General features: G+C 44.4%; 1 pseudogene; it reads left to right on the top strand.

Annotated features, from left to right (window-relative positions):
- The first annotated feature begins 1,779 nt into the window (after positions 1-1,779).
- On the top strand, positions 1,780-10,957 carry LOC123105210 (putative disease resistance protein RGA4; annotated as a pseudogene).

The following is a 10,957-nucleotide window of genomic DNA, read 5'->3' as shown; positions in this document are numbered from 1 at the left end:
CGAATTTTACGGTGATTTTTATGGACAAGAAGAGACCCATGAAGCTTCGGAGGAGGACCAGACAAAGTCTAGGGGATTCATGAGCTCATCTGGCACGCCTCCTAGGGCGCGCAATCTAAGCTCGTGGGTCCCTCGGGACTCCCCCTGACATGAATCCGATGCTGAAAAATCCTATAAATATAGAAAGCTAGAAAGAAACCTAGAACTTTAACACCGCCGCCACAAGCCTCTGTACCAAAGTGATATTATCTGGAGGCCTTCTTCATCATTCCGGCGGTCTGCATGACAAGGAGGAAGTAGTTCACCCTTGGGGTTGAGGGTATGTACCAGTAGCTATGTGTTTGGTCTCTCTCTTGTGATCTTGATTTGTCACGATTTTGATGTACCATGAGCTTTATTAATATAGTTGGATCATATTGTGTTTCTTCCCTCTCTATCTTTGTTGTGATGAATCGAGTCTTTTCCTTAAAGGCGTGAAACCGACTATGCATTTCTGCACAACTTAATCCCATCAATGCAACCAACTCCTTCTTCATGCAACAACAAGCTTGATAAACCTTCAATACAAAGCAAAATCAAATAAGGGGACAGTGGATCGCCTTAACGAATACCTCTAGGAATAGATTTTTCACTCTCCAGAGAATTATATCTAACATTGTATCTGACAGAGTTCCCATAGTTAATAATCAAATTGATCCATTGAGGATGAAAACCAAGCTTTGTCATCATGTTTGACCAAGATTATATATGGAATAAAATATCAATATTTGCAATACCTAATAGATAAAATATGTTCTTTCATGATGGATCAAATGATATAAATTTATTGTAGACATTTTTCTAGATCCTTGGTCAAACATGGACATGTTTGACTTTTGAAAAAACTAATACACCTTATATATTTGGAAAGAAGAGAGTGAAAAATAACTTGTGTTTATACCACAGGTGTAGATATAAATTACTACATCTTGATCTGATGAATCAAAATACACATCATATCTTATAAGTATCTTTTCAGAAAGACCATCTGTTGTGGGTAGGAGTAGCTTTTTCTGGGTGTGACAACCATGGGAGTACTTGACACTATTGATTACTCCCTCCACTGTTTATCTATACATTCCAAAATCTTTCGTACCAAGGAACACGGGGAAGTTAGAGAAAGTTTGGAATATTTGGGATAACCTATTTAAAAAGAAAAAAGAAATAATAAATAACAATAATTGACCTCTCAATAGTTAAACCATACTTCACATAAACACACGAATATTTTGCGTATTAGCGAAGTAAATATATTTTTTAACATTTTTTTGAACCGGGCATCAACCATTTCCATTGTATATATAACGAAGAGCCGGGAATCGAGAAAGGGAAGAAGCTAGTTCATAAAATCACCAGGAAACCATTGTGTAAACGCCGGTGATCGGAACACACACCATGGGACAAATACTTTTGAACGTAGTGAAACCGACAAAATCTTACTTTAAAATTTTGGGGTATTTTTGAGATTTAGCCGCTAGTTTAAAATTTCCATTTCGTCTACATTGGAGCCTAGCTATAGGCCTGTACTTTAGAGCATGCAAGGCATAGTTTTTGTTTATGTTTTTTTTTTGAGGATTTTATATTTTTTTTATGCAGAAGACATTTTTCAAGACAAAGAAGATTTTTTTTGTGTGTGTGTAACGTTTTTTTAGAGGAATGTGTGTAATGGGTAGTCGCCATGTAGTGATAGGCCCATGTACCCGGCCCCGCAACTAGTCATGGCACCTGAGTGGCCCACCATCGCCCAACCGTTTCCTTCCTCCTCTGCTCTCTCTTCTCTGCTCTGCTCCGCTCCCGACGACGGCGGCGACGGCGCGGAGACACCGGATGGCGGGCAAGGGCGAAGGCACGTCGTATTCGAGCTGCTGTGCCTGTGCTCCACGGCCGGCATGGTCGCCCGGCGTCTCCTCCGCCGCTGGAACCGGAAGCAAGCGCCACCGGGTCAGGTCATCCCTTCCCACCCGCCGCATGCCTGCCATGTGCTTGTGCTTATGCCCACGACGTTCGTTCCGCCGCGACCTACCTAGCTCGAGCACTTTGCGAGCACGAGAGGGAGAGAGCCCGCTCTGTCATGTCCACGCTCGCCTGCCGCAGTGCCTCCCGCTGCTTTGGCCAGGACAAGATTAGATTGGCAGCAGCCACGGACGGATGCCGTCCAACTTATCATCTTGACTAGTCTTGCTAGCAAATATGTTGGGACGGAGCAGAGAGAGCTCATGTGCGATGCCGGCACCACCTCTAGCTTTGCTCTCCGCCCAGCGCAAGAAAAGGTCTGGGCCAGACTGCCCATTCCATGCCATTGTACCAACACGCCACCATCACAATCACCCAATGCTTCTCTCCCTGTACGTCAGCTTGCTTGCGCCCAAACTACGTACGCTCTGGCTGCATCATCAGGTTTTCACAAAAAAATTGGCCAGACTTCTCAAACCGACTTAACTTCAGGGCTCTCTCACCGACTCGGCCCAACCCAACGCCCCTTTTGCAGCTAGCTTGGATCAGGCAGGCGGCAGCGGCATCCATCACCGGCGGACCATCAAGGTATGTACTAGTGCGCACTCCTCTCCTTAATTTGCAGCTACCAACAGCCTGTTTACCATCGATTTCCTTTTGTTTCCTTGATGCAGGCGCCGTTGTCCATCCCTGCATCCGGCCAGGGGATGGCCGAGACCGCCCTCGGTGCCGCGCAATGGGTGGTGCGCAAGGCGCTAGTCCCCGTTGCGGATGGCGTGCTGGAGGCTTGGGCGGCCAGCAGGACATTTGGTCTCAACATCCAGGCCCTCAGAGCGGAACTGGAGAAGGTGCAGGCCACGCTCGAAATAGCTGCCACCAAGGAGCTCCCCGGGCTTGCCACGGAGAAGATGCTGCAGAAGCTGTGGGACTCGGCGCACAATGCCGAAGACTTGCTGGACGAGCTGGACTACTTCCGCATCCACGACGAGCTTCACGGCACGTACGATGCTGCCGACCAGCCCGGCGACGGTGTCCTTCGTGACCTCGCCTGTGATGCTCGCCACACAATCAAAGATCTTGGCAAACTGATCAACTGTTTCCCATGGCAGCGTGCTGAGCTCCAGCAGAGGTCATGTGGCGATTCGTTCTCAGCATCAGACACCAACCAGAAGGTCAGCGGATGCATGTCCAGCCTCGGTAAACTGCTCCTTTCCTCATGTTCTCCACATCCACATGTTCGTGGTGATGAAGATCGTGGCAATGCGCAAGAAGAACCAATGCCTGAGTTTAATAGGGCTGATTTCTCCCAAAGGATGAGGGACACTGTAGAGCAACTAAAGCTTATGCGTAATGATGTTAAGGATATTCTGCAGACTTGTGGCCCTAGAACTGTCCTAGACATTGCTCAGCGTCGTGCCACCACCACACCTCAGAGTGCAGAGCCAAAACTGTATGGGAGGGACCATGTCATGAATAATTTGATACATGATATCACCGAGGGTCAATACTGTGACAAGGGTCTAACTGTGCTTCCGGTTATTGGTCCGGGGGGAATGGGGAAGACAACTATGATACAACACATATATAACAACCAACAAGTGCAGAATCATTTTCCAGTCAGGATTTGGATATGTGTGTCGTTCAATTTCAACCTGGGTAAGGTGCTAGAACAGATTAAAGAAGATACCCTTACGGTGGAAGGTGAAAATGGGTGTAGTACAACACAAGAGCTGATTGAACACAGATTGAAACACAAAAGGTTCTTACTTGTATTGGATGATATATGGCAGTTTAATGATGTGGATGACTGGAAAAAACTATTATTGATACTCGGCAAGTCACAAGAAAAGGGTTCCATGATTCTAGTCACAACTCGGCAAAAAGAAATAGCAGACCAGGTTAAGAAAAGTGCAGATCCAAAAGAACTGAACGGTTTAGAACCTGGAGAGTTTAAGAAGTTATTCCTTGTATATGTCTTTGATGTTGAGAAATGTCCAGGGGATAAACGGTTTTTGCTTGACACTGGAGATAAGATAATGGGAAAACTAAAGGGTTCCCCTCTTGCAGCAAAGACCGTTGGTAGATTACTGAGGACAGACCCTAGTTTGGCTCATTGGAGAAGGGTCCTAAACAGTAAACAATGGGCGAAACAGACCAATGGAATTATGCTTGCCTTGGAGCTTAGCTATGGCTTTCTCCCTTTCCATTTGCAACGGTGTTTTTCCTATTCTGCATTATTTCCTGAAGATTACCGTTTCAGAAGCCGTGAGCTCATCAGCCTATGGATCGGACTAGATATTTTGACACCTTCCGATCAAAACCCAACCTTTGAAGGCATAGGTCTGAGCATTTTGAATGATTTAGTCATCCATGGATTTTTCAGAGAATATAAAACTGATGGTGGTCTCCGATATGTTATGCATGATTTACTGCATGAGTTGGCATTGAAGGTTGCATCACATGATTGTCTTCGTTTTCGTCTCCCTGATGTTGGATCGGTAGAAATTAAGCCATCCACCCGACACTTGTCTATAAGCATAGAGAACTTGGGTGAATATAATGGTCAAAAATTAAAGAGGGAATTGGAAAAACTGAAGACAAGATTGAAGGTTGAACATTTGCAAACACTGATGTTATTTGGAGCAATGGATGAAGGTTTTGCTAAGATATTTGGTGATTTTCTCAGGGAAGCAAATGCTCTTCGTGTTCTTTATTTGCCCCTCCTGAAGTATCCCGTGGAGTCCATGGTACATAATTTTTCAGGACTTGTCCACCTACGATTCCTATGTGTAGGGTGTTTACCAATTAACATCTCTAAATTTTATCATCTAAGGGTTCTAGATCTTAAGTCATGGTCTGGCAGTGGTGATTTTCCTGAAGACACGAGCAACCTTGCAAAATTGTGCCATTATTATACCCCAAGAGATGATAAGCTTCATTATGATATATGTAATGTGGGAAAACTTCAGCTCTTGGAAAAGTTGAAGGTATTTCGGGTCAATAAAAAAAATAAAGGATTTGAACCAAAGCAACTAGAGCCATTGACCAAGCTATGGGAGCTTGGCATCTACAACCTTGAGAAAATACATACAAAAAAAGAAGCAGCTCAAGCAAAACTGATTGAGAAAAAATATTTGAGGAGGTTAACATTGGATTGGGATAGTAAGCGATCTAGTGATGAGCCTGGTGTGGAAACAATGGTTCTTGAGTGCTTTCGACCACATGAAAATCTTGAAGTGTTGTGCATTAGAGGGCACAAAGGCCCCACTTGTCCAACATGGCTGGGTGATGAGCTTGCTGTTGAAGCACTACAATCTCTTTGTCTTGTTGGTGTTTCTTGGAAGGTTTTCCCTTCTTTACAGAACCTGGGGGATCTTTGTGAGCTTGAGATACAAGACTGTCCAGAATTCTCGTCCGTGATTCCCGCCTCCTGGATTGAGAGTTTGCACCGCATCACGATTGAATGTGTCAAGCTACTAAAGAGGTTTGCATACTCAAGATCATCGAATGGAGCACAACTGGAAATCATTGGATGGGGTGATCTGCAAAGCTTAGACCAAGTGTTAGTTTTCGATAAAGAAACAGGTCTTGAGAAGCTGACACTCGAGAGATGCCCACCTTTGGAGTTGAAGCACCTTCTGATGCTAACCTCGCTGAAGACACTGATTGTAAGGCATTCAGATGGTCTGGCTGGTCTGGCTGGTCTGGCTGGACCACTAGGAGGTCTGGGTGATGTGGAATGGCAGCTCCCTGTTGAGCACATCGAGATCTGCCACTTAAATGGTACTAATAGTTGGAATGAATTGACAGAGCTCTTCCCACACCTCCCAAAGCTCTCCAAATTGGAGATACGGGATTGTAAAAACATAAAACAGCTGGTAGTGGGGGTGGATCTGCGACAAACAGCATCAGAGATGGGGGGAGGTGAAATAACAGCAGCAACAGAGGAAGAGGGCGATGGAGTGCTGCTCTTCCCAGCTCATCTCTGTGACTCACTACAGAAATTGAAGTTCCTTTTCTGCCCAGAGCTGGTCCTGGTGAACCCGCCAACTCTTGTTCCTGGAGGAGGATGGCTCCAAGCCTTGCGATCCCTCCAGAGATTAAGCATAAAGTATTGCCCAAAGTTTCTATCCACCTTCTCGTTTTCCAGTCACATTTTCCCTTCCTCCCTGCAATTCCTGGAGCTTACAAAATTAGAAGGGATGGGGACACTAGAGCCTCTCTCAAACCTTTCTTCTCTTACCAGATTAGTATTGGAATTTTGTGGAAAGGATCTGAAATGTCAGGGATTGCAGTCTCTCCTTACCACCGGGGGCCAGCTCAATGAATTGGAAGTCAGGGGAAGCCATATATTCTTTGTTAATTGGAATCCAAATCCCAGACGGACTTTGGAGGATGTTGAAGGAGGAGAAGAGCAGCCAACACAGCTTGTTTCATCCACACTGCGGAAGCTTTGCACAGATGACACAGCAGGGCTCCTTGCTGCACCAATCTGCAGCTTCCTTTCTTCCTCTCTCACCAAGCTGAAACTTCATGGGTATGGGCATGAAGGGATGGAGCGCTTCAGCAAGGAGCAAGAGGACGCCCTTCAGCTCCTCTCCTCCCTCCAGAAACTTGAGTTTAGGCATTTCCGCCATCTTCAGCAAATCCCTGCAGGGCTATGCAACCTTACCAGCCTCAAGATATTATCAATCAACCACTGTCCTGCCGTCTCGTCATTGCCCAGCGATGGCCTCCCCAAATCACTGGAAAAGCTAGATGTCTACGACTGCAGCGAGGTGCTAAAACGGCAGTGCAGGTGGATGTTGGGAACCATCCCCAAAATCATAAGAGGATGATCCAAGGTAACACAAACATACTTTCTTGTGTTCTTCCATGTTGCCCTTTTCTTGCGACCCTGCTTAATAACACTGCATTTATTCCCATCCAATGTTCAGGACAATGCCTTGGAGTTCCCTTGTACATTCTTCTAGCCCTGTAGTGCTCTGCTCTTTCCATACATACACACTTGCCACATGCGTGGCATGAGGGTCTTGTGGACGCTGTCTTCCTTCCTGTACAGATTATCAGGTGAGTATGGAACTTCACTCCTGCTGTACCATATTATTTATATCCACTTCCAGTTATACTCGCTGCAATAAGTTAAAATGAACACTTATACTCCCGCCGTATTAGATTTCCATTTTCTTCTCAAAGATAGTGAAAGTATCTCAGATTTATTTGTCAACGCCCCTTATCTTTCCACAAGGCAAGAAAACCAACGTCATTAGCAGCTAATACCTTCTGCAAGTCTCTGTTCTTCTCTTCATTTGTTTTGGTTCTATGTGTGCAGGTGTTCGTTCGATCTTGTAGGCTTCTTCATATTTGCATTTTAAATTTGGGTTATTGTTATTCATCAAAACGCGGTAGTCTACTTGCATAATTTGGGTTTCACAATCAGAATTATGGAATAAATGAGAATATGAGTCAAGAACTGAAGAAACTCATATTAAGGTTATAAAATATTTTTCATCCACTCTACGTTATTGTCAATACCAGGTGTTGATGCAATCTAATTTCTGATGGCTTGCTGTTCAGGTCTTCTTGTGCTTCTGATGGCTTTCTGCTACTTTGCTATTAGTACCACTTGTGTTTATAGTTCTCCAAAGCTCATGAAGACTTGGTGGTGTATCTGGAAAGTTCAGTTTTGATGTTCAAAAGGTCATCATGGCATAATTATGGAAAGCACTCAGTTCTCAGTGTTTTGCCACCAATAAGGTTTGTATTTTTGTATCCAATCTACATTCTACTGATGCCAGGTATCCAGTCTACATACTACTGATACCCCAGGACAGTGTCTTTTAAGATTTCAGAAGATCCCTTCTTTCCAAGGACTACATGTCACCACAGACTGGCAGAGCTGCACAGTAAATTTATGAGTTGATCACAATATGTAATACTATGGCATCATACAATCGTTGTCTCTGTCTACTCTTTGGGTTTGCAGCTTTGAACTGTCTGAGACTAAAATTTGTAGTACTGTGTTTATTAGAATGTATTGTGCAATGGTACACGCTTATCTTTTCCTACATGCACACTCTGTTTTTCAGCTCTAACCAACTATTATAAGAGGGCAGGAGTTATGTCTCGAAATCCTTCACTAAATAGCTCATCATCACCATTGTGTGTCTTCAACGTTTAGTACAGCTCACTGTAAAAAAAATGCAGTGCTGCTGATAAAATACATTTCATTTCATGGCACCAAAAATAGGCTACCATCCTGAGCTTCAGCGGGGGCAATCATTCAGCGCAAGCCCCATCCCAGTTTATCAGGACCTTATTCCTGTTATGTTGTCCTAGAAAAACACTTTTGCAAACTAAGCCTGGTCTGTGTCTGGCAGTTCATTGCTCTCTGTTCATAAGTAATGAAATATAGTTTTTTTAGTAAAAGTAATCAGGCTTACTATTCATAAGTAATCCAAGCCAATGTTATGCGTTGCAGATATTATCAATCTGTTATCTTGGTGAAAACTGCAGTGCAGTCTGGGGAATCATTTGTGCATTTGACGTGATACAGCATGGGCCACTGAAACTACGAGTTGGTCCCTAATTGGTCTGCAAATGGATTCTCCCTCTGAAGTGTCTCATGTATATACAGCAGTGTAAGTGTCTCCTCTACTTGGGCAAAGAACTCAGCTCTCCTTTATAATACTCTAAGCAAAGCGGCTCTCTTTCTTACTCTGCAAATTTAAGCTTATTTTCATGACCTTTTATCTATTTCAGCCAGACATGTGCTGTTGGTGGCTAATCTCGGTTTATGATGTTGCTTCGTTTTGCAGGTCAATCTCCTTGGGAGCAACAGATTGAGTTGGGGAAACCGGGAATGTTGTCAAACTGCATGGTACACACTCATGCATATACTGGGATCGGTGTCTCTGAATCTGAAGCCCGCCCTCATTCTATTTTTCATTGGATGCAGTGCACCAATCAAATTCCATCCTAACTCCTAAGCATAAACTGGTCGCTCAGAAATTGCTGCAGTCGTTGCCAATAGCACCCCCCAAGGCACAGATCAAGTAGTTGTTGCAAGAAATATTTCGAAGGTGGCTGCCGCATTGTGCAAGAAAAATAGCACGGTCAGGCCTCAGTAGTTAATATTCAGATAGATGATGCCTTTTGCACTAACTAACTAAGAATCAACTACTCTGTGCAGGTCTTGAGCCCCACATACCGGAAGATGCAGCTGACAACTCGCACTGCAAAGGTAAGAAGGAGATTATGCTCTGAGTAGGGGGGTAGTGTAATCAGCTAACAGAATGGCTGGTTAAAATTACAGCTGTGAGTAATTGGAGAAGGCTTAGATGCTGCTGGAATGTTGAGGGCGCTGAAAGGTACCGGATCTATGACGCCATGCTCACAGAGGTATGCAAGGACTGATATACACACCTACTTGGCGTCTCTGGCAGCGGGTGTACCTAAATACTGCACAGAGTTCAATGATGTGAGGTACGAGTACCCCCTCCGTAAAGAAATATAAGAGCGTGAGCTAAATGCTCTTATATTTATTTCTGTACAACAGAGGGAGTAATAATTAAGCCCCCAGTGAAGTGCAAGAAATAACATTTTGAAGTAACCAGTTGCATGCTTACTCTTGGATTTACTGGTCATGCTCAGTTTCTCACTGGGACAATAAAGCATTACCGTCATCCTGGAAAATGTTACAATTATTGCGTTTTTTATGCTCTTCACTAACAAAAAACTAGAGAACTTGAGAGCAACCATATTTTGTTTTTGCTGATTCATTAGTTTTGGTTGGGACTTTTCTGACAAATCATCGGTACTGTGGTCTTTTAGTGCTGAACAAATCTACTTTTTACAGGGGAGGGATAAAATTGTATTATCGTATCATTTATACGATCCAGTGGGAACTCAGGGGCTAATACACTAGCTGGCTCCACCCTCCATGTTGTTATCAGGTTAACCGAGTTGAAAACGTTCCAGAATTGGCTGCCAAGGAGAGGCTCCTGAATTGACTTGCGCAACAGGTCCGCGGGGTAGTGGTTATGCAGTTATATGCTGGCTGGAGCCATGCTAAAGAAGAGGAAGCAGACACATTGGCTAGGCTAGGTGGTACGTATATCTGAAGCCTGACGCCCTGTGACGTCGCTCAGACTTGAATTGTCGCCATGGTTAGTATTTTGTTTATTCAGTAGTATTAGTACATCTCAGACTGTTGAGATCAGTAGTTACACATTTCGCTTACTGCTGCTCTGCCAGATTAATGGTCAGCCCAGCTTGTTCTTCCCGATTAACAAAGAATGGTGCTCTCGAAGTCTTGCCCTTGAGCCCTCCCATTCCATGCGCGCACTCCTGGCGCCTGCTTACCGGAGCACGACAGATGTGCCGCACCCGCTGCAGTGAAGATAAACCGTTCTTTCTTATGCACACAGTCATAATAATCCGGGGACTTTGTGAACCGTTCTTCCTTATCCACGCTGCTGGCAGAAGCGTAGCCGTAGCCTGTGGCGAGGTATATCTCAAGCCTGAAGCCTGTCGCCTTGTGGCACATAAACATAATATTCTGACCCTGGCCGGCAGAACCATGCCAATTATTTACACATCTCCCTCCATGTCAGGAGCCAGACTGCATCTTGTGAAGAAGTCGACACTTGTCATGTGTTAACTGAAGAAAGCGACACTTTTCATCTTGTTAGCTGAAGAAATCGTCACTTCTCATGCTGTTAACTAAATGAAATCGACACCAGCAGTCGATTGGCACCAAACTGGGTGTTTTGCTTGAGGGCAAAAAGAGTTTTGCTAGGCCATAGGGTTTCGCCTGCCACTACTGTACCGCCTCACGCGAGAGATAAGCAAAAGAGGAACAGTTAAATTGTGGCAACATGTAAAGATGAACAAAATAGGTGCTCATGTTTTTTCCAGCAGCAGGAAACAACTGTTGATCTGCTCAGCTGATGATTTCATGCCA

This window comes from Triticum aestivum, chromosome 5A (genome assembly GCF_018294505.1).
Source record: "Triticum aestivum cultivar Chinese Spring chromosome 5A, IWGSC CS RefSeq v2.1, whole genome shotgun sequence".
Lineage (NCBI taxonomy): Eukaryota > Viridiplantae > Streptophyta > Magnoliopsida > Poales > Poaceae > Triticum > Triticum aestivum.
This window is presented reverse-complemented; position numbering and strand designations above follow the sequence as displayed.